We start from the raw sequence: 27,995 nt of genomic DNA, 5'->3' as shown, positions 1-27,995 counted from the left end.
GCCGGAGCAGAGGGAAGGGAACAACCCTCCGAGCCCGGCTCAGCAGCTGCCACCAGGCTCGGGTCCGACGCGACCCTCCCCCGAGCTCGCTTCTCCCAGGCTCGGCTCCTTCCCCCCCCCCTTCTTTTAAATCACTTCCATCCATTCCCCTGATTGGTCCCCGCCTCCTGCCGGGTCATGGGGTCCTGGTCCTGATCCAATCAGGAGGCCGGATACTGGCGTGTGGGTCCGGCCTGGCTGGGTGCCGATTCGGTGTGTGAGCAGGAAGGAGGAGGCAGAGCCCGGCTGCCCCCCCCCCCCCCACCAGACGCTCGCGGAGCCTCCCCCACGCACCCGCCCCGCCGCCCGGGTCTCTGAGTCGCCGCCTCCTGCCGCTGCCGCCGCCGCCTCTAGCCGCTGCACATTGTCTGCCCAGCCCTGCGCGGCCATGCCCCGGGGCTCCTGCTGCTGAAGGACCCGAGCCCTCCTGAGCCCCCCCCGCCGCCGCACCTCCGCCCCCCGCCGCTTTCTGCCTCCCCCGCCGCGCCTGGGCTGAGCCCCCCTCCCCTGCTCCTCTCCTTCCTCACCCCCCCCACTTCTTTCCAGAGCCTGCCTGGCACCCCCGAAACACCCACTGATGGTGTAGCGCCTCAGGGGAAGGTAAGTCTCCAACTTGCCTGCTGCTGCTCCTTCCCCCCGTTCTTGTTGGGTTTTGTGGGGTTAATATGTGGGGCAGAGAATGGGTGTGTGTGTGTCTGGGGGGGTGATGGAGAAGGAGGCTTCTTTTGAATAGACTGGGCGAGGTGGTTTTTTGATTGCTGTGTGGGGGGGAGCCAGGGTTTTTTTTTTATTTGTCTGCATGTAATTAAGGGGTCAGGTAAAGTCTCCAACTTGTCTGCTGCTTCTTCCTCCACTCGAGTGTTTGGGTGAACTTGTGAGGTTTGATGATTATGGCGTGAAGCAGGATTGGGGGCTTGATGTAGGAGGCCACTGTGAACCGCTTGCATGAGTGGGGTGGTAGGAGGAGAATCAGGGGAGTCTGTGTGGCTGCAATTTAAGGGAAGGTAAAGTGTCCAACTTGCCTGTTTCCTTTCTCCCTCCTCCTGCTCTATCAGTGCCTGGCTGGAGTGTTATTTTTGCTGCCAGTTGCTGGGGCTGTCTGAGCCAGAGAAGGGAAAGGGATGGTTCAACCTGTGAACATCTTGAAAGCATGTCACAGGTTTGGTTGGGTGTGTGGGGAGAGAGGACTCTAATCTGAATGTATCATAGAAAGGTAAAGTGTCTGACTAGATTACTTCCTCCTCACAGCTCTTGTTTTAGGAGAACCTGTCTGAATTATATTTGTTGCCACTAAATATCTTGGCTCCATCAGTCTGAGGAGGGTTGTTGGAGGATGGAACCTTCCAGGTGTGGGGAAGTTGGAAGTGTTTAAAAAACAAACCCATTTTTATAAATTTAAGGGTCTCTTTACTTTTCATGTGTCCTTGGGGGACTACAACACATTGCAAAATCAAAATTTTGATGCAGATGCAAATGGGTTTAGTTGTAACATTTTTAGTTGTGTGGGAAGTATTTTTTTTTTCTCTTCAGCTTTTTGCACTTTAGAAAAAGAGAGACACAAACCTAAACAGAAAAGCAGTGGGAGGTAGACAACATTACAGGTTTCATTTCTGAAACTGGCTGTTCAAGAAGTTGCTGGGAAGAAAACAATGTGATTCATTGTTGAAGTGTCTCTTTCCTCAGATTTATTTTTGTACACTGGTTGCAGTTATTTTTGATTAACTGACTTCTTACACTGACTCTGTTCTTGGAAACCATAAAGTTCTTGGAAATTAGAGGCTCACAAGATTTTATGTACTCATTGGACCAGCTTCTGAGTTCATTTTTGCCACAGTGAAATTATTTTGGGTTTACATTAGTGTAACTGAGATCAGAATCTGGTCCTTTGATGTTAGTGTTACATTTGGGTAGGGGCACTTTGTTTTGAAAGAAACCTGAAATGGCAGGATTCAAATAATATATTTCCTTGAAAAATGAAAAAAAGATCTAATTACTCACTTAGAGGGAAAATGTGGTAGGTTGTAAAATACAGACATGCTACATGTTCAGTTTAATGTGTAATATTCTGGATCTTTCTCAGTTTTAATATTGCAAGAAACATGTTTATGGTTTGTGTACACAGCTTCCTTTCAGAGTCAGGCAACCCGGGGTGGCGGGGAAGAGGAGAAGGGAAAATGAATGTGTGTGTTTAAAAAAAAAATAAAAAAAAATCAGTGGGTAAATATTACATCCCTTGGCTTTGCTCCCTGTGTTTGCCTTGTAAATTACAAACGAGGGTTGATTTTAATGGCCAGGGTTGGGTGGATAGTAGCTTTGCAGATCTGTTGTTGTTAGTTAGTGAGGACTGGAGGGAAGAGAGGGAGGTAGAGACACACAATGCCCAGGCTGGGAGCTCATTGTTCTTTCTCATACACTCTCCCATATTTAGGACTATACTTGCACACAAACACAGCCTCTTGTTTCCTTCTTTTCTTTTGAGCAATGAAGGATCAGGACAGCATTTTCTACCTCTGTCCCTCCGTCCCCCCACCTCCTGGATGGCCTTTCTGTAACCTTGCAAAGGCGAAAGAGTAAATCGGAAACTAAAGGACATCAAAACGTTCAGCCTCTTCTTCCCTCCTCCCCTTCTCAGAGCTGGCTTCTGCTGCTGTTTCTTTTTTGTTTGTTCGTGACTGTGTAAAGATGGGATAGTGCACTTTACATTCCCAGCCCATGGGCTACTTCCTTTCACCCTCTTCTTTCTCCCTTCCCCCTTAGAAAAATTTTCCGGGGCAAGATGCCCCCGCCCTGATTTGTGTATTTGTGATTGATTTTTTTTTTTCTGTGGGGGTGGTGAGAGTAGAAGAGATTGCTATTGAAGGAGAATATTTTGTTGTTAAAGACCATGCTTAAGGCTAATAGAGTGAGGTGGATGGTGATAGGAGCGAGTGAGGATGCTATGATGATATTTAAAAGTGATCTAAGGGCAGACAAATGTTTTACATTATATTTCCTCTCTCTATTCTAAACTGGATTTGTGTAGCTTGTTGAATGCCTTTTATTTTACAAATGGCATTTGTAAATGGATTACAGTTACAGGTGTGGTCTGAGGCTGCCAAAGTAGGGCAGGGTTTGCCACTTAGCAACTTCGGATTGAGGGTGGTAAATCCTCAAATGACTCACCAGTGCCTTCCAATGTCTGATAGCTTTGTGGTGTGCAGGAGTCAGAAGGGAAGGAGTGATCACAGTATATTGGATCCTGTAAGAAGACATTTGAGGGTATGCAGGCATTCCTGTCATACCTTTGTGGAGTACTAGGGTAAATAGTGTCATGGTTAGAGCAGGGAACTGGAGTCAAGACTCCCACATAATGTTTCTGACTTTGGCACTGACCTGCTGTGTGTAACCTTGGCCAAATCACTTCCCCCTCAGTGCCTGTTTTCTCAGCTTTGTAAAATATGGTGGCTGCATCTGGACTGAGGATTTTCAGGGACATTTCCCATGTTGTTTTATCACTAGTGCAGCTCCAGTGGCAGTAACAACAGGAGGAACACTAGTGTAGACCAGCCACAGGGACATTTACTGTTGCCTCATCTAACTCAGCTCAAAGCATGTCTACATGACATAATAGAAAAACTGCCAATGGCTTTCTAATGCTTCAGCACTTTCTTTATGGAGCTTTGTTGGTGTTAGAGTAATAGAGGGAGACTTCTCTGACATTCTTAGTGCAGACAAGGCTTTTGAGATCCCTGACTGAAAGATACCAGTGTGAAGGATTACTATTCTGTAAGTTGAAATGGTGACTGCAGCTAGGAGAGGCAAACCTGCCTGAGGCGCCAATCCTGTAATTGGATTTATTCATCTAGACCCCTTTGCACCCAAGCGGAGTTCCACTGACTTCACTGGGGTTCTGCACAAGTGCAGAAATGTGTCCCCACAGATCTGATTGCAGGATGGGGGCTCTTTGGCCCTTTTCTGGAGCAATGGGGGGAGAAAAGTTTTTCTAAATATTGCATTACAGGGTAAAACGTGATTCATAATGATTTTTCCTGATTTCAGTTCTGCTCGATCACTGTAAATGCCGTGTTCCTTGCTACGTCAGCATTAGCTGTAGTATTAATAGTTGTCTTAAGCATCAGTGTGTGTGTGAACTTAGCATCCTGGGCCCAAAATGCATTTGTCCAACCTTGCAATGAAGGGGCGTGGGCAGATTGAGAGGTAACTTGAATGATTTAATAAATAGATACTTGCCTTGGGGAAGTAGAATTTTGCAAGGTTGCCTTATTGGCTATGTAATGGCACAGCAGAACCTGTGTTAACCTATTAACAGCTCTGTTGATAAGAGAAGTTTGCCTAGAGGTGGCTTTGAATTCATGGACTTCATCTTTAAAGGACATTGAGCTTCAGTAACACACACTTAAATTTTCTCTGTGATGTTGGCATGTAAATACAGTACTCAAAAAAAAAAAAATGCAGCCATCAGATATTCAACAGAGAAAAAGTACTTGGTGTGTAGGCTTAGGTCCTGCAATGACAGCTATGTGGGAAGACCCCTGCACCTACACAAATCTCCACTGGAGGTGCGGGGTCTTAATCATTATAAGATCCCCTTATTTCAGATCAACCAAACTCTTGGTTTCTGTATATTCACTTCTCTCTTGTATTACAGTATGAAACCTGTTCATTATTATCTTGTCACAAGAATTTTCAAATGAAACCCAGTTCTCCTTCTGTGCTTATAATAATACAGTAGATTATTAAAACCAAATATTTTTGTTAAATAAGTATATGTAAAATGAGTAAAATGTTTACCCTTCAGTGAAATTAACCATTGGAGCAGCTTATTAAGGATTGTGGCAGATTGTCCATTACTGAAAATTTTAAATCTCGTTTGGATGTCTCTCTAAAAGATATGCTCTACCTCAAACATAACCGTTGGACTGGAAGCAATAATTTATTCAAGGAAGTCCCATGGTCTCTCTTATGCAGGAGGTTAGATTGGAAAGCCTTAAAACCTATTAATTGGTTTTCATCTGTTATGCTGTTCATTTGGTGCATTTTTCTTAGTTTGGACAATAGACTAATTAACATCTTAAAAATTTCTGAATTTTGCTTTCTGGTTCAGTTGTACAAGCATGGAGCAGTTGTCTGGGTTGCAGATTTGTTTAAATCCAAACAAATGATATCCTTTAAAATATTTAAAGTACAACAAATGAGTGCTTCTATTCATACTTGATTTTGGACATAGTCTTAAATATAAACTTTGAGTTTAAACTGCTTGACAAGTATCCCTTTTAAAATAACAAACTAAAGTAGGCTTTCTTTAAAGAGGGGGAAGATATAATGGAAATAAGAATCCTACGATGTTGGTAGGTAGCATTAAGTATTGGAAGCAAAAAACAGAACAAAATCCTGTGGATCAAATCAAATACTATTTGTTTTGTTTGTTTACTTCAGTTCAGCTTGAAATGAGGTTTACAGTCCAATAATGATGTCTGTCCAATGGATTAATTGGAAACTAGCTGCCAGGATGGCATCGCTAATAACAGTTGAGGAATAGTTTTGGATAGGAGGTTTTGGGGAAGATGAATATGAGGATGTTGCTAATATGTTGATAGGAAATAAAATAAGGCACTTTTTGGAGGGGAAGGTGCGTGGAGCAGGGACCACAATGAAGAATTGTTCTTATGTTGGTTTGCCAGCAGCATTTTAAGCAAGTTTTTATAATGCTGGTAGTTGTGCCAAACTTTTCCCTTCAAAGATGCTGGTGTATAAGCAAGGGAGAAAACAACCCAAGAGTACTGTGATGATTTCTTCTGCATTAGAAACCTCCTAAAGGAAGGGATTTTAGACAACTGAGTAAAAGACTAGCTAAAATATTAGTTGACAGATACCATTTCAACTGAATGTCTAAATATACGGTAACTATTTAGTAGTAGGTTGACCAAGAGAAGAGTAAAGCTATAGCCTTAGATTAGGTGGTGACTTGCATCAGTTTTTCCTCTATTTAAAATGGGGATGACAATGCCCTCCTCTATGAAACTCTTTGAAATGTGTCATATAAGAATTGGTGGTGGCTTTGTCAATCTTTCAGCATGCTGACATTACACTTCTCTTGAAAGTGAAACTCTTAAAATGTAGTATAACGCGAGTGCTGCCTGCATTTGGTAAGCACGTCTATCAAGATTGCTTTAAAATCACTTTTGGTTGTGGGTAGTCTAAAAATAATTAGTAGAAATTTAATGGGAGCAGCAGATATCCTACTAAATGATCAGTTTTCTGTTGACTTAAAGCTTGAGGTAAGCTGGGAAAAAAAATCTCAGATGTTATAGTGAAAAAGCACTGAAGTAACCTGGGTATGAACCTCACTTTATATTTAATTTTGTTTTTAAAAATTTTTTTGTTAACAGTATACCAGCATACAGAATGTCCAGAGGTTCTGTTCTGTTCTATTTATCACAATTGTATTGAGACTAGAATGTAACAAATCAAAATTTGGCCTCTTATAGAGTATACAACTCCTGCTGAATATTCAAAGTGCATAATTCCTCAGGCTGTATTAAATAGACACTGTCAACTTGAAATCCAGTCACTTTAAAAACAGTGCAGTTGAAAGGAATTTCAGGTATTACACTTGACCCTGAGTTTGCTACCAATTGTTTTTTACAGTCATAGTTTTCTATTTTTTTAAAATAAACATGTTTTTTCTTTCTCCTGTTGGGTGTGTTTTTATGCAGTGAACAAGAGAAACTGCTTAACTAAGGCCTGGCTTACACTACACACTTAGGTGGACATAAACTGCGTTAAATCGATCTAATAATGTATGTGTCCACGCTACCGAATCCCTTCCGCCGACCTAAGTGGCCTGTAAAGTCTACTTCTGTACTTTACCTCCGCGTGAGGCATAGCATTTCATTCGACATCCACTGGTAGACGTGGGGAGAGCATAGACACTGCGTTGTGTAATTCAAATGAATTGGCCTCTAGGAGGTGACCCACAGTGCTCCACTGCACTGTGGGACATCACTGTGACCGCTCTGGAGAGCATTTTCAACTCCACTGCATGTCAGCCAGGTACACAGGAAACAGCCGCTCCCCTGTTAAAGCCCTGGGAATTTTTCAGTTTTCATTTCCTGTTTGATCAGCATGGAGAGCTCACCAGCACAGCTGATCATGGAGACTCAAGGCTGCAAACATACTCCATGCTAGAGTGCACAGGAGGTGGTGGATCTTATTGCTGTGTGGGGAGAAGAGTCTGTGCAGGCAGAGCTCCGATCCAGCAGAAGAAATGCTGACATCTATGCCAAGATTGCACGGGGCATGAGGGATAAGGGGTATACTAGGGACAGGCCGCAGTCCTGAGTGAAAATAAAGGAGCTTTGGGAAGCATACCAGAAGACAAGGGAGGCGAACAGTCATTCTGGTTCTGCCCCACAGACATGCTGCTTTTATGAGATGCTGCATGCGATTCTCAGCGGTGATCCCACCACTACCCCAGAAGGCTCCGTGGATACCTCCCAGGAGCCCCGGGCGACCTCGAGCAACAACAAGGAGGACATTGTTGATGAGGAGGAAAATGTGAGGCAGGCAAATGGAGGATCCATTCTCCCTGACAGCCAAGAATTATTTTTAACCCTGGAGCATATCCCTTCAGAGGACCAGTTGGTGGTGGAGCCTGACACCAGGGAAGGCACCTTTAGTGAGTACATATTTCCAATCAAACTGTTGGGGTTACATGCTATTATTTTTTATGTTTAATCTGAACCAAAAAGTAGGTATCGGTGGCCACTCCAGCCATGCAGAGGGTGCTCTCTGAAAAAGACTTTTTATGTGCATGGGGATGGCCTGGGAATCCTCCATGGAAATCTCTAGGAAGCTTTCATGGAGGTACTCTGCAATCCTTTGCAGAAGGCTTCTGGGAAGGGCTGCCTTATTTCATCCACCACGGTAGGACACTTTCCTGTGCCACTCCAGTATTAACTCTGTTGGCAGCATTGCAGCATAAGGACCAGGTCTGTACCCAGACGCTTGCAGCGTCTCCCTTGCCACCTCTGTTACCCTCAGGAGAGTAATATCACATAGGGCCACCTAGGGGAAACAAGGGAAGTTTTGAATGCTAGCCCTTAAATCGCAAACAATTCAAGAAATAATCCGTCCCCTGTTTGGTGAAATCTGGGTCACGCAACCGTGCTTTCCCAAACGTGCCGTGGTTGTAGTTGGAAGCAATCACCATGTATTGCAAGAAGCACTGGGAAAAAAAGCAGGGTATGTGGCTGCTTCCTGTTCATCTCCCTTCCCCACAACCCAGTGCTGTTTTTTGTTGTTTTTTTTGTTTTTTTGTTTTTGTTTTTTACACAAAAACAACTTTTGGGGGGGGGCTTTATGCTGGTTCCTGTCCTCCAGCACCATCCAGGTTGCTAGGGGAAAGGAGGCTTTTCTCAAGTTCCTTGTGATCCCAAGAATGTCTTCACAAAAGCAGCAGCACAAGGCCTCTCGCCCATGCCTTGTGGCCGTACTCACCACGGCTGGAGCAGGAAACTGACTCTTGCAATAGCCAGCGGTTGTGATTACGTTGTGGCTTGCAGTGAAGAGTATTAAAAGATTTTTTAAATTAAAAAATAAAAAATTTAACCTTGCACCAGAAACCATGTGTGCACTGTCAATGCTGCCCTTGTGCTTTGCCTTCCTTGCAGCTGAAACCTTGTCCATCAGCACATCCTCGACACTGGGACAGAGACTTTCCCAGATTAGAAGGCGGAAAAAGAAAACTCAGGAGGACATGTTCAATGAGTTAATGCACGTCTCTGAGAGTGACAAGATTGCGCTTAGAGCATGGAGGATTACGCTGTCCGAGAACTTGGACATAGACAGGGAGGACAGGAGAGCATGCAGGGAACAAGAGTGTGCCATGCAGAAAAGATGCTGCGGATTATGAAGGAGCAATCAGACATGTTGAGGTGTCTGGTTGAGGTTCAAGAAAGGCAGCTGGATGCCAGAGTCCCTCTGCAGCCTATGCTGAACCTGCAGCCATCATCACTCAGTTCTACATCCTCCTCCCGCAAATGTCCTATGAGACTGTGGGTGGAGGGAGGAGAGTTCAGTATCCCTTGCACTGAACACCAGGGGAGGGTACAAGGACCAGAAGGTGCCCATTCCCACACCTTTGATTGTTATTGCAGTGCATCTGTAAGCAAGATTTCCTTGTTTCTGCCCCCACAGTGTTACCAGCCCTTTTGCCCTAGGTTATCTTGCTTTTCTTTGCTGTCTCTGTGTGTTTGTAGCATAATAAAACTTAACGGATTGAGGAGAAGACGTTCTTTATTCATTCAACACATGGTGGTTGGTGGGGGTGGAGTTTACAGGGGAGAAAATGCAATGGAGGGGACAGTTTGGTAAGAAACAACACAGATAAGTGTCACGTTACTCTAGCTCATTGCTGAAACTGGTTTTCAAAGCCTCACGGAGATGCAGAGCCCCTTTATGTGCTCTTCTTATTGCCCTGGTGTCTGGCTGCTCAAAACTGGCTGCCAGGCAATCTGCCTTAACCCCACACCCTGCCGGAAACTTTTCTCCCTGTTTCACAGATATTATGGAGCAGGCAGAAATAAAAATGGAAATATTGCTTTCACTGAGGCTTTGTCTATACTGGAAACTGAATGACAACGTCATTCAGAGGTGTGGAAAAAAAAACACCGCCCCCGAATGACACAAATTTTGCTGACAAAAAGCGCCAGTGTGAACAGCGCTTTCTTGGCAGGAGAGCTCTCCTGCAGACAAAGCTACCGCTGCTCGTTGGGGGGTGAAAGGTTTTTGTCGGTGGGAGAGCTCTCTCCTGCCAACAAACAGCGACTACACTGCGCACCTTTTAGCGGCACGATAAAAGGTGCATAGTGTAAATATAGCCTAAGGTCTAACCTAGTAAGCAAACAACGCTAGCAACCTTTTAAAATACAAAGACACATTCCACCACCATTTTGCACTTGCTTAGCCAATAGTTGAACCAGTCCTTACTGCCGTCCAGGCTGCCTGTGTACGGCTTCATGAGCCATGGAAGCAAAGGGTAGGCTGGGTCTCCCAGGATCACGATTGGCATGTCAACATCAGCAATGGTTATTTTGCAGTCTGGAAAGAAAATCCCTGCTTGCAGCTTTCTGAACAGACTTGTGTTCCTAAAGATGTGTCCAGCGTGCACCTTTCCTGACCATCCTATGGTGAAACGGCCTCTGTGATCCACTGGTGCTTGCAACACCATTGAGAAGTACGCCTTTCAGTTTATGTACTCTTTGGCAAGGTGATCTGGTGCCAAGATAGGGATAGGTGTTCCATCCATCACCCCACCGCAGTTAGGGAACCCTGTCGCGGCGCAACCATCCACTATGTCCTGCACGTTGCCCAGCTTCACTACCCTTCTTAGCAGAAGTTTGTTGGTGGCCCTGCAAACTTGGATCACAACAAATCCCATGGTAGATTTACCCACGCCAAATTGATGCTCCACTGACTGGTAGCAGTCTGGCATTGCAAGCTTCCACAGAGCTATCACCACTCGCTTCTCCACTGCCAGAGCAGCTCTCATTTTAGTATTGCTCTGCTATATGTCTTCCAGCAGAGCTGCTTGTGTGGCATCTCACTATTCCGTGTAGTGGCTCCTGTATCAGCTGTGTAAATACTGCAGGATAAGGTGTGAGGTGTTTGTAATGCTCACAACAACAGTGTACAGCTGAGCGGGGTCCATGCTTGTCATGCTATGGTATCTGCGTGGGCAACCCAGGCTTGCGAAAAAAAGCGTGGTTTGTTTGCTGTTGATTTCAGGGAGGGAGGTAACTACATCATGGGAGGCTAATGCCATGTTCCCAATGTTTTGGTCCCATAAGGCATTGCAAGCCCAACCCAAAATTCCACTAGTAGGTTATGTGCACTGTGGAATAGCTACCCACAGTGCAGTACTCTGTGTGTTGAGTGCTAGCGAGGATGCACTCCTACACAATGATCTTGCTTGTCCACACTACACTCAACTTGCTTACATCAAAAAAAAAGAGTACTTGTGGCAATTTAGAGACTAACAAATTTATTTGAGCATAAGTTTTCGTGAGCTACAGCCCACTTCATCGGATGCATGTAGTGGAAAATACAATAGGAAGATTATATATAAACACAGAGAACATGAAACGATGGGTGTTACCATACACACTATAAGGAGAGTGATCAGTCAAGGTGAGCTATTATCAGCAGGAGAGAAAAAGAACTGTCAGAGGCTCGATGTCGACTTACATGATGAAGTTGACTTAACTTTGTAATGTAGACATAGCCTAAGGCACTGATCCTGCAGTTAGATCCAGGTGGGTGGCTCCTGGCAGTTGTCTGGACCCCCAGTTTGATGTCAGGTGGCATTCATGTGGGCATGAGGGTCTCATTTTAGGTTCAGGGCTGACTGACTATACTGTGGGAACCATGAAACTGACTATATACAAAGTGCTGTCAAGTGCAGAATGTAAACAAACAGAAAAGTTCTACCTCTTGTTACTTGTATTTTGCTGCCAAGTGTTCCTTGTTTTAAAAAAAAAAAAAAAAAAAAAAAGTAAGCAAAAGCCTTCAGACAGAAATGATTAAATTTTTTAATTGACATTGCTCTCTCAAATCGTTTGACCTGTCTTCAGGGCATTATTTTCCTTTTTCTGTATCAAACTTGAGTTAGCTATAAGGTGGTAAGAATCAAGGTTAAATTGTTTAGATAAGTTGAATGTTGATTAAATGTCTTGATTTTAAATTTGATCCCAAAGCACCAAGTTGTCTTGCCATCCAAAGTGATAAATATATCTTGCTTATGAGACATTAAATATTAAGCCTACAATCAGACTTGTGTTGAACTGCTGCCCCATTGAGTTAACTGGGGCTTCACAAGAGCCTTGTTAGGTGTTATTTGTATGCCCTGGTTGCAGAATCAGAATCTGCCTTCCCCGTTACACTCAGAACTCACATACACCTGTGTATATCTCTGCCTCATTTGAAACCACAAATGAAGGATATAGGTCAACACGTTCTATAGTTTTGTCTGCGCTAGTATCTTAAAAAAGAAACCACCCCAAAACCTTCCATCATTGCACTTTTACTTGAGAGCACTAGAGTAGACAGACTCCTAATGTTTTAACCACCATGTTGTCTAGACCTGCTCCGAGTTGCTGCGTTAGACAACATGGCGGTTAAAACAGTCAGAGTCCATCTACCCTAGTGTCTCTCTTGGATGAAAGGGTGCTGTCTGTTGACAGCATTAGTGCTTCCACTATGGCTACCACTAGCAGAGCTGGTCCTGTGGTGGTGCAACCATGGGGCGATTATAAGAAATATACCAGCCTAGTCAGGGCATATAGTCTAGTAAAGCACTTATGCATGTCCTTAACTTCAAGCATATGAGTAGTCCCACTGTGTAGTACTTAAATGCTTTGTTGCATCAGGGTCAAAGCAGCATGGCTCAGTGGACTGAGTACAGCACTGGGAGCCAGGACTTGAGTATAGAGCCCTACTCTTTCACTGTTTTGCTTTCTAAACTTGGGCAAGGCACAGCAAGTCTGTTCCCCAGTATCCACATCTTTAAAATAGGGCTGGTACTAATCACTATTAAAGCGAGGGTGAGTTGGTGAGGCAGAGGCTTGATCATTATTGTACAGAATATTAAAGATATAAAACATTTGAGTGTTTGTTTTTTTTTAAAGTACATCTGAGATTCAGCCTGGTAACACTGGGAGCCACAGGGTCCAGGATGCATGGTACTGATGCCAGAATGTCTTGTTCCTCTTTTCCCTGATATAGACATTTTTATCCATTCATGCATATTAAATATGAAAAAAAAATCTGAAAGAGGAAAGTGACAATGCTTCAGAGATTTAAGGTGCTTTAAGGGCTGTATTTCTCCAAGGAATTACTTCCAGTAAAAAAATCATGGCAGCTGAACATGACAGAGTCTGCAGATTTGCTTCTAATTCATAAAGAACACGTGGTATGTGAGCCCCACAGCATGTTTGCTTTAGGGCCATGGTATAGAATTCCACATCAAACAAATAAAGCTGTAGGGGGACACCTTCTTTAACTTCAAAATGGTATTACATGATTTTGAGTACAGAATACTTTAGGATGAAAGGAGATCTTTCCCCTCTTCAGCTAGCTTTTGTACTCCATCATATTTTTACCTTTAATTGTCAACTTTTCTTCATACATACTAATTATTCCTTCTGCTCCTTGGCAGTTTTTTCTCCAAATGTTAACTAATCTCTCTCCAATTAAATTCCACCTATGCTCCCTCTAGTAACCTTTTTCTTAGCTTGAGTTCATGCCCCCTTTGTTTTATATTTATACACCTTATAGCATCTATCCTCCCCTTTCTATCAAGACTGCCTGTATCTCATTGTGATATCATTTTAAAAGTGAACTGCGGAATTTAGTGTAGTGTTATTCACACACTTTTGTGGTGAATACCCACCACAGCCTAATTAGTGAGGGGCGTTACCACATAAAAAGCGTCACCTTATTCTTTATTCATTTTATCATCTTTGAAAGTCCACTGGCTTGTCTAGTTTAACAAAAAATGCGCTAGACTACATAATTTTAGGATCTTACATTCCTGAAAAGTCATCAGTTGCATGAGACTTGTGGTGTCTGCTGCTGTTCAAGAATGAGGCAGCTTTAATAATAATAAATGCCATGTCTTTATCTAGCAAGACTAGTGTTGTTCCCCCTACCCTCAGTTGATTTTGAACTGTAATCTCGACACCGTTTTTTGGAGGGCGTGTAAGGTAATTCATTGTTTAGACCTTACGACATAAAAAACTAGTAGTGTTATGTGGTTATACCAGACTAGCTGTGACCCCTTTGGAAATTAGAGAGACAAAGTGGGTGAAGTAATATCTTTTACTGAACCAACTTCTGTTGATACGAGAGAGAAGCTTTCGAGCTACACAAAGCTCTTCCTCAGGTCTGGGAAAGGCACAGCTAAATACAAGATTGAACAGATAGTTTAGCATAAGTAGTTAGCACCGCATACAACCCTTTCAAAATGGCAGTTCTGGAAAGCACTTGGATCTTTGAATTGTGTAGAATGGCAATAATCTCGTTTTTCAATTGCGTGTGGAGGAAATACCGTCCCAGGAACTTGTAGCTTTCTACACTTCTATATATTTATATTTGCAGAAGTCTCCTAAATTTTATTTCTGAACTTCTAGTACCTCTTCTATGAATTTTTGAGAATTTTTTTAACTGAGTTTGCTTTCCTGTTGAGTTTGCCTGTAACCTTTTTGTGAATTACTTTAACCTTTTAATTTCTGGTTTGTCTGCTTTTGTTTAATTTCAAATATGTGCCTGTTGGCTTTGCAGTAGGAGAATCTGTCAGTTGGGCTCCCAGCTGGACCTATTTATACATTTTGACTTCCTTTCATTATATACTACACTTCCTGTGATTAAAATTGTACCGTGGAAAATGGCTACCATGCAGATTCCTTACTGTGTTTTCTTTAGTCACAAAATTAATATTTCAAACAAATCCTTTTTTTTAATGCCAAATCTTGGTCATATTAACTTTAATGGGATCGGGTTTTTTGCCCTTCAGCCTTGTTTACTTGAAGATGTAAATGTTGAATGCGGATTCCAAGTTAGATTATAATATATTTTATATAATTATATAATATATTTTTGCACTTGATTTGCCAGAGTTTATGCTCCTTTCCATTTTCCTCAATAAGATTAGGATAATTAGCCTGGATGGGCAGGGATGGTATCCCTAGCCTCTGTTTGCCAGAAGCTGGGAATGTGCGACAGGGAATGGATCACTTGATGATTACCTGTTCTGTTCATTCCCTCTGAAGCACTTGGCATTGGCTACTGATGGAAGACAGGATACTGGTCTAGATGGATCTCTGGTCTGACCCAGTATGGCAGTTCTTATGTAGAGAGAAATGCAGTTGTACATAATCAGTGATCGTAGAAAAGGCATGTGGAATTTGCTTGCTTGTTTTTTTAGACAGTTTGTTCTTGTTCTTGCTTTCTGGCCAGACTGTGTTAGAAACTGGTTTAGTAGGAACTGAATTTAAGACTTTTAAATATGATTCCTTAATGCACTATGCATTCCAGTGGGAATGGGAAGAAGCCTGCAATCTTACAGGGTTCTGGAGGTGAGGCGAGGCTTGGGTAGAAGAGGCATATACTTGGCATGAAGGAAGTTCACGCTGTGCCTGTCTGTAAATGTAAACACTGTTTCTTAATTCTATTTGAAATCCATTGAAGATGGTTCCTTGTGTGAATGGAGGTTGGGTTTCTGTTGCATGGTCCCCATTAAAAATGCTACAGCAGCATCACTGCAGCACTTCATTGTGACCATTACCTATGCTGATGGGAGAGGTTTTCCCGTCGGTGTAGGTAATCTACCTCCCCAAGAAGGGGTAGCTAGGTGAGCCTAGTGTTGTCTACACTGAGGATTAGGTTGGTTTAACAATGCTGTTCAGGGTGTGGATTTTTCACACCCCTGAGAAAAGTAGTTAAGCCAACTCAATTTTCTAGTGTAGACCAGGACTTAGAGTCTGCGAACTCACAGACACGCATCTGTGATGTGTTCACATAACCTTCAAGTGGAGACTCCCAACTTGCATTCACATGGGCTGCCAGTCATCAAATGGTACAATCATGGTTACAGTTGATCTAACCCAGATATGACTCTGCAGTTTACGCTGAGTTTTCCAAAGGAGCCTAGGAGTTATGCACTTAAATACCATTAAAAGATAACAGGAAATGGTTACTTAAGTCCCTTAGGTTCCTTTAAAAATCCCAGTCTTAGAAATGAATGTTTTGTAGCCAGTTACCAATCCCTTATGTGATGCAGTCCCTCCCCTTTCCTTGTATATTAAATGTTAATTTCTTTTAATTTTCCCCCCTATTTCTTAGCAACCATTTTTTCCCTGTCACATTGGGATTTGTTTTTCAAGGTATTTGTTGTACTCATCCCTTTCATTTAAATTAAAAAAAAAAGTGTTTTTTCTTTAGCTTCTTTGACGTATCTTTTTTTTGTTACTGTTTCTTTTCCTGTCCGATATTTTCTCTTCTTTCCTGTAAAATTTTGTGTTGCTTTGATGTGTAGTTTTCATTTAGATGTCTTTTCTGTGCTTTTTAATTCAATTTTCTGTTCATTCAGCTCTTTGAGGTAGAGGGAGAATGGTACTGGAATCCAAGTCAACAGATTCTGCACAGCTTGAGTGCACAGAATGCTACCAGGCTTAAAACTTAGCAACTTGAATGCAGGGCTTTCCTCTTACCTGCAGAGGTCTCCATGTCTGGTGACCTGTTTGAGCCTTAACCCTTGGTGACTGCTGAATTTTTTTTGTTCAAACCCCATACAAGCCTCAGAGTACAGTCCCTATCATTTACCTTTTTCCTATGCTCTAGTCTCCCCTCTCTCGATGTGGGTAGGATTGAATTCCATTATATCTTGGTTGTGCCTTTATTCTACCTGTCTTCTTTTGGTATGCTTAGACTCCTAGAAAATGAAGAAGCCTGTCTGACAAGTTCCCTAAAAGTTATCGTTCCTGTTGGGTCACAACTGTTCTTGCATCCCCCTCTGCCCACTTTAATCCACTTGTACAAACATGAGTTCTCTTGCAGTGGACACCTAGGGTTGATCCAAAGTCCACTGAATCTCTCTGTTTTCGCTTTCCCTGATATAGTATGGTGTGGCAAATTGTTTGTCTTGAACATTAGTCTGTCTTGAAGAGCTCAGTCAACATTATGTGTATGTAAGTGTACGTATCTCTCTTGAATGTAATTTTACAGTAGGTACTCAGATATTTAATTGCTTGTTTAATCATGGTATTTTTAGTTTTAACTGCTTATCCTTCATACACCAAGTTCCTTACAGTTGGAACAAACAAAACCCGGGGAGGGAAGTAATAGGAATAATAGTTCCTGTAAAGACAGCTGATAAGTCAACATATGTGCCCTTCTCTTTTACTGCATACAGTCAACATCAGCTACAATCCATTTAAACTCAACTAGCCTCTTGAGAAATCTGCAGAAAACTTTAACCTCAAATATAACAGAACAAATTATTTGTAACTGAGGAAGCATAACATGAAAATAGTATCCAGGAGAATGACTAAATTAAGCCCAGTAATAGTTCACATTCCTTACTATTCTTTTGATTATATCACAACTGCTGTAAAGCCAGCCGTAGGAGGTACTGGTCCTTGGTCTTTCTGTTGCTATTCTTGGAAGCCTTCGGTTTTCTCCTGGTGTGTTTCTGTGGTGTGTGTGGTTTTTTTTGCCCTTTCTTGTGGCAATCTCTATACACTTTGGGATTTCTACTGTATCTTCACAGTCATGAATGAGTAGATACTCATGTCTTCTCAGGCAACATATATGCTGTATATATCCTCTCTATTTAGGATGTTTATCCATAAATATCAACTTCAGGGATAAAGAACTGCTGTATTTTGTAACAACCTCCAGCACTGGAAAAATATGTTGGATTACACTCACCAAATCTGGGTAGGTTTTCTATTGATGGGATTGAGGGCACAGGGAAGGGGAGACAGCTATAAGAACAGTACCCAGTTGTGATGCTCCGATACCTTATCCTTTTGAGCATTTTTCGGTGTATCATCATTGGAGCACTTTGCCCAGAGATTTTCAGTTTTCAGAACAATATTGTTTCCTGTAAAGGTCCATGTGGCATCTCTTCCACATCCCTTTAAGAGATTGCTTGCTCTCATCTGCTTCTTCACACCCCTATACCTACTGTTTTTAAGTTCTGCAGCTGTTTACACTTCTTTCAGAAATAACACATTGGCTGCCAGTCATCCATAATGTGGACTCTCTCTTATAACCTCAAAAAAAAAAAAAAGTCTTGAATTTCAAAAGACTGTGGAGGCTAGAAATGTTAAAGCTTGAAAGTACTTGCAGAGCACTACATGCAGTTGTTATGCCTGCTATATAGTGACTTATGATTGCCCATGAATTTAGACCTTTGATACAGCTGCCATCAAGGTGGGCTTCAAGTGTTGTCTGTGCTGCTCAGTGTAATGATTCCTTTAAAATGACGGGTATCAAAACAGACCCCTGCTTCTTTGAAGCTTCTGCAGTGTTCAGTCTTGTTTAAAGCATTTCAGATTTGAGAGAGAATACTTAGTCGGAAAAGGGCACTAAAAAGGCTGTAGCATCTTGGGGAGTTGCCGGGTAATTGAAAACCTCAAAAGAATTAAAGAGTTGGGAGCCTGCCCCATCGTTAACGTAGCTACAGTACAATATCTAGAATATATAGTTTTGAAAGTTGCCATAAGATGGGGCACCTTGCATGGTTTTTTGCAGTTTTATTTTTTCTTCTCCCTGAAAATGTTGCAACCATCTTTATTGCTCAGGTGTTTGGACACATATTGGTGCAGTCATCCTTGCCTATTAGTAGTATGTATTTATATACTGATTGACATCCGGTACTTGATGAAGATCTGTATAGACAACTTAGTGAATATATCTAAACATAACCATATGATGTTGTTTTGCACTTGCAAGTCACTGGGAGAAAATGCACACAGTTATGTGCATATACAATGGCAATACTATAACATCAGTTATAGAACATAATTTGTTATAGCACTGAAGAAAAGGCATGGAAGCATTTGTTTTACTTCTGGCTCAATGCCTTCCACAGTACTGTGTGATGGTGATATAGGGAAGATAAATGGCTCTTGAAAATGCACATTGGAGGTACCAGATAGTATTTCTAGATCTTATGAGTATCTGGTTTCCTGTATGAGGGACAGGATCAACTTATGTTCTTGTGCACATGCAGTTTAAGGTCTCTGATGCCAGAAGCAACTAAGACAGTTAGCTGGTCGGAGAGACGCAGACAGTGTCTGCTCTGATTTGGAAGGAAGGTCAAGTATTTGGCAGTGGGAGAGACATTAGTCTGTAGAGTGTGTGTGTGTGGCTGGCTGGCTGGCTGTTGGGGGTGAATTAAGTTTTGGTAGATATGGGTCCTATATAGTCATCCACATGTCTTTTTGAGTGTCCATCAAGAAGAATGCTGGACTTGACAATCTGGATTTAGAAACCCATTGTGTTATGAAAAGCTAACTTTGGCCTAAATACACACAGTTTCCTTTCAGTTCCTGCGTTTTCATCTTTATATGAAACTGTTTGCCTGGTTTCCACTGGTGGTGGTAAACTCTGATTCCAGAATTTCTTTGCTCAAGGTTTCAGTGAAAACTTCATCTTTTATCAGGATCCAGTCAAGGTAACTTTCATATTTTTGTAAAGTCTGTTTACTTGCTGGTTGGTTTTCTTTTATCTCTTAAGAATTTTGAATCTGAAATCTCTTTCCTTGCTGAATATATAGGTATAGACTTACTTCAGGGAATTTGATCACTTTAATGTTCATGAAAGAATTCCCCCATCCAATATTGGAATAGTTTTAATAATCTGTTTATTTTGGGGGTGTGTGATGTATGCATCACCACATCATGAACAGAAAGGTATTTTACTTCACCTAGAAGTACTTGGGTTGTTGCTTTACTATGGCCTATGACAACTGAGGATTTCATAGTTGTAAATGGGTGTTGAACTTGGCTCCTTCTGCTCAAGAGCCCAGGTCTGTATCATTGTAGCTAAAGGAGAATCTCCTGTACCTCTAGCACTATTGGGGCTTATGGCACACAATTGCTGACATGCTAGTCAGTAGATGGCAGTGGTGACACACCAGCCAAAACAGCATATACTGTACACCATTGCACCATGCATTGGGAGACTTGTCTTCCTTTGAAGCATCAGGTGTTGGCTGCTGCTAGAGAGGCAGGATAATAGACTTGATCTTGAAAGGCATATCTTCATTTGTACTGTGTATTGCAAGGCAGCTCATTTTACCAGCAAAGCTAAGCTTTTACCAATGTAGCTTGTTTTTGTTCAGGGGGGTGGGAAGACTGGAATAAGCTAAACTGGCAAATTGCTGGTAAAAGCTGCATCCACTCTAGGAGAGCTTTGCCAGTATGTGTCAGTATAGCTATATTGATACACTATACTGGCAAAGTGCTCCTAGTGTAGACTTGGCTGTAGCTGTGTGACCATAACTACTCAGGGCTTTTTCTGTACCTTGGGTATCCCTTCCTTCCTCTGAATCCTCCTTGCTATGTTTGAATCATGTGATAGCTTGATATATGATCACAGTCAAATACGCTGTTTTCCCCTTTTATCCTTGTCTTTTAAAGAATGAAGTGCAAGAACAAGAATGAAACCCTAATGCTGTTTGGGAAGCGTACTCAAATTGGTGGTATATAATGGTGTGCTTGGAGTTTGGTGTATAGACCGGCATTTGGTGGGGGAAAATACACCTCTGACTGATATAACACCCCCATGTAGATTTGGATCTACGCTGGTGGTTATGTTGACAGAAGAGGTATGTGTGTTCCCTTTCCTCATCTGAGAACCTTTTCTGTTCTCACATGGAAAGAACTATTACCCTTTTTTTACATAAGATAAGAAGGGCCTACTCTTCTGCCTTTCGGCCATGGCCAATGCCGGATGCTTCAGAGGGAATGAACAGAACAAGTGATCCATCTCCTGTTGTTCAGTCCCAGCATCTGACAGAGGCTTAGAGACACCCAAAGCATGCGTTTTCAACCCTGACCATCTTGGCTAGTAGCCAGTGATGCACCTAGCCACTTCTTTTTCTAAATCTCTACAATATTATTTCTCTTGCTCTTTTTCCATAAAATAAGGTGTGTTCAAAAAAGGGACATGTTTAGCTCCTTGAAGGCCAGTTTAAAATCCTTCTAGTTTGGTTAGAACACTTATTGTTTTAAACCGTTTCACCACTTCTGAAATAAAAAGACGACTGAGTTTTCCATAGGGGCCTTAAATGACTGATTGGTGCAAAGCAGCCCAGCTAAATTCAGGAGAGACTGATTTCAAAGTTAAACCTTGTCTAAACACAGTTTTTGTGCCAGTATAATTTATTTCTGTTAGTGGCTTTACTTTTTTTAATAAAATGCAATAACATACCAGTTCAGCCTCCTCACTCCCCGACTGTGGATGTGGTTACATAGAGAAAACTTTACCGTATATGAGTTTGTTTTTTCACTTTGTGTACGGAAATGGCGATGCCAATATAAAGTGTCTCACTTTCAATGTAACTGCGTCCACACTAGAGTGTTGTGCCAGTATAGTTAAAACAGTACAACTTGTATGGAGATATGCCCTTAGGTTTAAAAGCCCTAGTAGAAACTACTGATGTCACTGGCCACTGATTATAAGGTTTCCTTGATGGGGGCGGGGAGGTGTTGGGACCAGATGGTCCAGGCGTCTACATAATTTATTTGCGTGTGTCCAGGTTTTTATTTTTAAATCTGCTCCCCATGATATAGTCCTGTAATTGGGACCTAGTCACTCATGGGAGGTGGGATACACTTCAGAAAAACCCCTGGATAGCTACAAGCCCCTTATTCCTGCTGTCCAAATGAGTCATGTTTGCTGTGGGTTCTGTACTTTATGGTTTGTTAAATATTTTATTCATGTACCTTAACTGTCTAGTCATCACTGTGCAGGCCTAACCCAGTCACTGATTGGTGACAATGCTTCGATATTTATTTTTCAATTAGAACAGCTTTTACAGCCTATGGAATGGCCATGACAAGGAAACTGTTTTTCCTTTTGCTGGAGGTTTTTTGCGTTTTTGAAACATTTCTAAGTTTCTGTTTTGAAAATAGGTGGGGAGGGAGTATTGAATGGGCAGTAGATGATTTTTTTAAAGCTCTTTTTTGTTCAGTTTTCCTATTTGATGACCATTCCAGAGGGTTTTGGAGAGCTTAAGTATCTAAAGAAAAAAAACTTTAAAAAGCCAACATGGGTTAAAAGGAACATTTGTGCTTCTACTCTGGCTTGTGATTAATCAATCCTTTTTTAGTGTAAAAGGTTCACAGTTTTGATGATAAGGCTGGAAAAGTTTAAATGATTATATGAGGTGTGTTTAAAAATAGTAAATGCTGCTTTTTTGCATCCAGTGAATTAGGGTTCTTAGCTTACAAACAAACTGGTGATTTTATATATGACAACCAAGTGGTATGTCTTCTGCATTTTTGGGAAGGAAAATTTGCTTTCTTGTGTCTAATCTCGTGGTAGCCTGTAACAGTGAGCTGTTTTGTACTGGATTTCCTTTTAAATAGGGGAATGCATAACTCTGTACGAACATTTCAGTTAACTTAAATTGGGTCTGATGCTTCAACCAACGCAAATTATAATTTGTGGAAACTAATTTTTCTGTGTGAAATGGTCTGTTGAATGCTGCTTCAGCTCATTACTGTGCACTCCAATTTGCCAGATTAACAAAGCCATTAATAATAAGAGCTCTCACTTTTTTTTAGCATGAAAGAATTGGTAAGCACACAGCTATATATAGTACTGTATTTTAATTAAACTTGTACTGGGTTTATTCTGTATTACCAGTTACTTCCTAGAAAATTATGTTCATAAAAGGTTCATCAGTGGTTAAATTGAAGAGAATAAAGTTATGTTGGCATGTTAGTTAACTATTTGTTGCGTACACAGTAATGAGTCATTCTATTAATTTGCTAATATTTGCATGAGAGTAAAATGCAAGATACTAGATTGGGACAGGGTCTCTGATAAGAACAAGCAGGTCTTTCTAGTGATTCTTTCTAATGTGGGGTAGGGTTAGATTAAGTGGTGGTAAATTTAAAAAATAAGCTGTAGTAAAATGGTAACTGTCAGTGTTTCTGTTGACTTAGGGCTTACCTTGATGTGACGAAACTACTTGTATTAATACTAATGGCATGTTCTGAAAAATATTATACAGAAGACTGGAAAATGTGGGCCCACTTCAAAACATGAAGGGGATGAAGGAACATTGAAAATAGATGACTGGATTAAAGCAAGATAGTTTCTATTGCAGTGAACCTGCAAATTCTTGCCATAATGGTCATTTATATAACATAAACAGTGTGTCAGAGGAATTGTACGCTTAGATAAATAATGTGTCAAAATGGGGTGCTTAGTATGATTGTATTCAACTTGATCTGCTTAGTATTAACTGTGAAATATGTTGCGACAGTAATAATGAATGCAGTGGATGCCTTTCTGCTGTTATCAAAATCCATTAACAAGTTTTGCTGTGCTTGAATGCCTTTCATTGTTATGCTTTATGGTTCATACTAAAGCGATATAAATAAATGACATCCATTCTCTGCTGATACAGTTTCTATATGCTTTACAAACAATGATGTTATTTTGAATAAACATCTTTTTACCTTTTTAATATTGGATACTAGGCAGGTTGTGGGAGTTAGTTTCTTTTTTTTGATTTGGAGAGGGTCTTAGCCAGCGAAGGGAGAAGCAAATTGAGAGACAAAATGTCTAGATTTACTGGAGAAGCTTAGCCTGCTGTGTTGTCAGATAGAATGCATAGAATCACATCTTCTTGTGTTTTGTAACTTATTAATGAAAAACTAAAACCTGGGCTGCAGATATTCTGTGATTCTACAGCAGCAGGATCCGCTTCTTGGTGCATAATTCTCCAGAATCAAAGCTTTCCATTAAAAAAAAAAAAATTGCAACCTTTGAGTATGAAAAGAATGTCCCCATGTGAACAGTGAAAAATCAATGCAGTAGTCTACTTGAGTGTGCAAATAGCCTGAAACACTAGCTGTAAGAGAGGCATAAATTGCCCCATTTATCTGTGTAGTGATGACGCTGAAACCTATTGGTAATGTTGACATTTAAAGATAGTTATTTAACTGCCAATAGTTTAGCTGGATATTTTTACTGAATGTATTTATACTACAACTCCAAACTCTCTCTTGGCTGGTATTTATTGTCAAAAGCCTGATCGTGCCTCTGTTCAGCTACCAAAACTTCCACCTTCCTTCCCAATAACGCAGTTCAGCTACAAGTTGTCAATCAAGAAACTTGCAACTCACTGAAAACTTATGGGAGGAGTGAAAAATATAATGTTCTGGGATTGCATTATTCCTTTTCATATTTAATTTGCACAATGTTCATTTTAGAATTTATCTTAAGCTGCTGCAGAATTTCTAATCTGCCAAAAGAGTAGTACAAAAATCAGAGGTCTTTGCCACAGATTTTGGGACCTGTTAGTCACTGTATGATGTTTAATAGGTTTAACTTATTTAGAATCTTTCTCATTTAACTCTGTTGGAAATTAAGTGCAGTAAGTGTGAATGATTCTCTTGGAGGGTAATCCTGTGGGCCAAATTCACCATTGGCGTAAAGGGACACAGATATGAAGTCAGTGGTGTTTCACCTGGGTATGCCAGTGGGAAACTGACCACACAGGCATTATTTGAAATCTTGGTAAAGCTCTTGGACTATTTGCCTTGAAGAGGGTCTAGTCTTACATTTGATTGTATTATCCCCAGTATCTGCTCTGAAAACATAAAATGATGCATTGTTAGAGCTGCATCATTGCTGTCTTCAATTTTATCATTCCCAAGTGGTTAACTGTAGTTCCTTCCCACCAACAGAGGGAAACATTAATAGCTAGAATTTGAGTGTGTGACTTAAACAATTAGGCAAGCAAGGTAGCTGCTTCAGTCTAAACTGTTTGTTTCCAGCAGGCCTGGCCAGCTAGCTTCTTTTGTATGCTATCTGTGGAAAGGCCTTATCTTTTTTTGTCCACTTTAAAGCAATGAGATTTTCATGTGCTGAAAATTAAGAATGTGTACATAGTGTTTGCAGGATCGAGGCTGTAATGTGTGCTCAATGTGGCCAAAGACCTGAGAGCAAAGAAGGTATACGTTAAAAGGGGAAAAATCCAGTACATTACCATCAACTTTGTCTCTAAATTTCATCTTTTATGCTGAAATATGAAGTTGAATGTTTCCTAACCTGTAAAATGTTAAATATTTTTCAATTATGAAAGTATAAGGAGGTTTATAAGAGACTAGTTTCTAAGATTTAAAAATATGTACTGTAATACATAATGCAAAAGGAATATGTGGAATCACAGAGTAAGAATATAAAAATGGAAGCAGCTGCGAACTTGTGCCACCCTGACTAGGCTTTGATTTATAAATTTTAAGCAGAAGATTAAATATTGATACCTCTCCTTTCCCTCTGCTCCCCATCCACTTTGAAACCCCTTCAGTCGGTGTCTTATTTTTTGTGTGGAAGAGCTGCTGTAACTTCTAACTATGAAACTGTTCTAACATTCTATAAATGCTAAAGTATTGATGGCAGAGCTCAATATTCATGGTTTTATTCAGTGAAGAGAAAAAGACTAGTTAATTATTTCTATAAATAGGTGAACTGGAGTCTGTGCTAACAGTGGAGCAGCAGAGAACTGTTAGGAAGTGCACAATAAATAATTTTCATGCACATGGGAAACAATGGAAGTCCCATGGTTGCTGCAAAATGGTACTCAAGATCAAATAAACTATATATAAAAGGTCAGCTAGCATGATGGAAAATAAATATGTAATTATAATATAAATCAATAACAGATGTTGGGAACCATGGGTTATTAGGTTGGTATGAAAACTACGAAACAATCTGTTCACTTGAACCATATGTTAAAATCAGTTCACAAACATGAGTTATAAGCCATAGAGAATTTTTCTGTAGTGCTAGGTGTGATCAGTGTAGATTTTCTCTTAGGGCTAGGAATGTGGAGAAGCAAAGGACAGACTTGTAAAGAAATCATAAGGTTCTGCCGGGACTGAAACAGGGTGAGGAATGCCTTAGTTTAGCAGTGTGATCTCTGCTTTCCTGCAGAAAAGCATGATTTTGTTCTGAATGGTGGAATACAAGGGTGTTCTGCATATGTGTGTTGTTGTGGAATGGAAATGAGCTGATGCACTGTTTTGATTCTCTAATCACTGGCTTGTGAGCATAAGCAGATTTCTGCAGCTCTTATGAACAATTGTTATCCTAGATTTGAGTGTATTTAGCAGTGGGTAAATTGATTTGTACTCTCAGATTGGGCTCACTGGTGTGCTTCCTCCTTGCCCCTGGTAAGTTTCAAGATGCCAAAATCTTCTGCCACCTAACAAATCAAGCCCTTATCAAACTGAAAATGAAAGGCAGTATTGCATGGTAGTGGAAGTGGGCTTTAAAGGATAATGCCAGATAGTTTAGGCCCACAATTCAGGATTTGTTTTTTTCTCTCTCTCTCTCTCTATTAAAAACTAGTGAACCAGATCCTACAGTCTTTATTCGTGGCAGGAAAAATAAGACGTAAGACAGTGGGACTCTGCCTTGAATGGACTGGCCCAATACTAACAAAGAGAGTGAAGGCAAGTTTTTATTAAACTAATCATTCTCCTTCAGTACTTGGTACCCAAACATTACAGCATCTTGCTTGCATCTGGAGAGGAAATTGGCCAGCCTTGTCTCATTTTTCAAGCTGAACAAAGAGACACTAAGCATCAACTGGCATCAAATGCAAAAATTAGACTGGTATTAAAAGTATAATCTTATTTGTAAATATATGGTGGGTATTTAGTAGATAGCAATCCATTTAATCTACTGCAGCTGAGAATGAAAGATTCAGAACATTGTAAACAATTGTTCCAAAGCAAGAGAATGTAAAATATCACTCACCCATGTTAGCCTAATTTTAGAAGGATCACTGTCTTTTCTCTCAATTTCAACATTTTCCTGTAGGTATCTACCTATCTTTTTTGTTTGTTTGTTTGTTTTTCTTACAACTTTTCTTCTGACAGGTAGATACTTAAAGGTGCAAGGACTCCTGAGGTCTCAAGAATTAGACTGCATCATCTTTGTTTCTTTAACCCTGGTGTTGGTGGAGGACCTCAGAGGATCTAACTACCTTTTAAGTCAGCCATTTATTCTATAACTTTTCTTTTCCCTTCTCCTGGAAAAAGACAGAATATTTGTCAATATATTTAGGCCGAGACTTTCCAAATTACCTATGAGATTTGGATGCACAGTTCCTATTAATCTTAGTGGAAATTGGTCCTCCAAATCCCTGAAGTGTCTTTGAAAATCTTAGTCCTAGAGGTTTGTCAACACAGGGAAGTTCTATCCGTACAAGATAGGTTGTGAATTTCAATTTCTATGCTTATGCCAGTAAAATTCTCCATGTCAACACAACCCCCTACTATGTAAAATGTTTACTTTATTTATAAAATAATAATAGTTCTGGATCTTACAAGAGAAGCTTCCTGTTTTATTTTTCACAACTGTCTTCCTAACAAGCAGATTTGCTCTTCATTGAGGTTATTGACCCTGTTAGCTTAGTTTTTATTGCCTGTTCTAAAAGTGATTCTGTTAAGGCTTTGTGCCTGTGCCCCCCTTTGTTGTTGTTTGTGATACAGAAAGTAAATTTGAAAAGCTTCTCTTCCTGCTTACTTTATTGCATAAAGAAATATGGGTGTCAAACCTGGTCTTCTCTAACTTGACGAGAGGGTCTATTGGATGTCATTGGAGCATATTTGAGGCCTATCATCTTTTTAATGAAGATTTTATTTGCCCCAAATTAGCTATTCAGTAAAGGTAAATAAACAAAACAAAATTTAACAATACAACTAAAAATTATGTACTACTGCAGGCATCTTATCTTATACATGTACGTACCAAATCGTAATCTGTAATAGAACAGATTAAACTTGGGTTGAATCTGGAAGTTGATCACAATTTTACTTGATTTGTTTTTAAGGAGCTGTGCAAAATGAGAAATTAAGAGAAAGCAAATAATGCTATAAAGTATGTCACTTGTCTTTTAAGGCAGCAATGAGTTCAGCATTCCCAAGGAGTGTATTTTAATACGTTTTGTATCAGTTTAGTGGATTACAGATTCTTAACTAGTGCCCGCAAATAACCATTTTTGTTGGTGCATATCTGCCACCCAAATTGATCAGCTCTTCTGGGATTATTGAAACACTTCCTTTTTAAAAACAAAATCAGGTAGTAATGTTGCAGGCATTTGATGTTTAAGATTTTGGCATCTCTCTTGCTGGCTGGAT

The 27,995-nt window shown here is 40.7% G+C and overlaps 1 protein-coding gene across 5 annotated transcripts in view; it reads left to right on the top strand.

Annotated features, from left to right (window-relative positions):
• Window positions 1–525: 525 nt before the first annotated feature.
• Window positions 526–27,995, top strand: part of RERE (arginine-glutamic acid dipeptide repeats) — a 449,440-nt gene continuing 421,970 nt past the window's right edge. For all 5 annotated transcript variants that reach the window (XM_044996656.1, XM_044996655.1, XM_044996658.1 and 2 more), the window contains exon 1: window positions 526–639. The gene's annotated coding sequence lies outside the window, so the exon portion shown is untranslated. The remainder of the gene's footprint in view (window positions 640–27,995) is intronic.

This window comes from Mauremys mutica, chromosome 21 (genome assembly GCF_020497125.1).
Source record: "Mauremys mutica isolate MM-2020 ecotype Southern chromosome 21, ASM2049712v1, whole genome shotgun sequence".
Classification (NCBI taxonomy): Eukaryota; Metazoa; Chordata; order Testudines; family Geoemydidae; genus Mauremys; species Mauremys mutica.
Note: the sequence above shows the minus strand (reverse complement) of the source record. Positions and strands in the feature narration are given on the sequence as shown.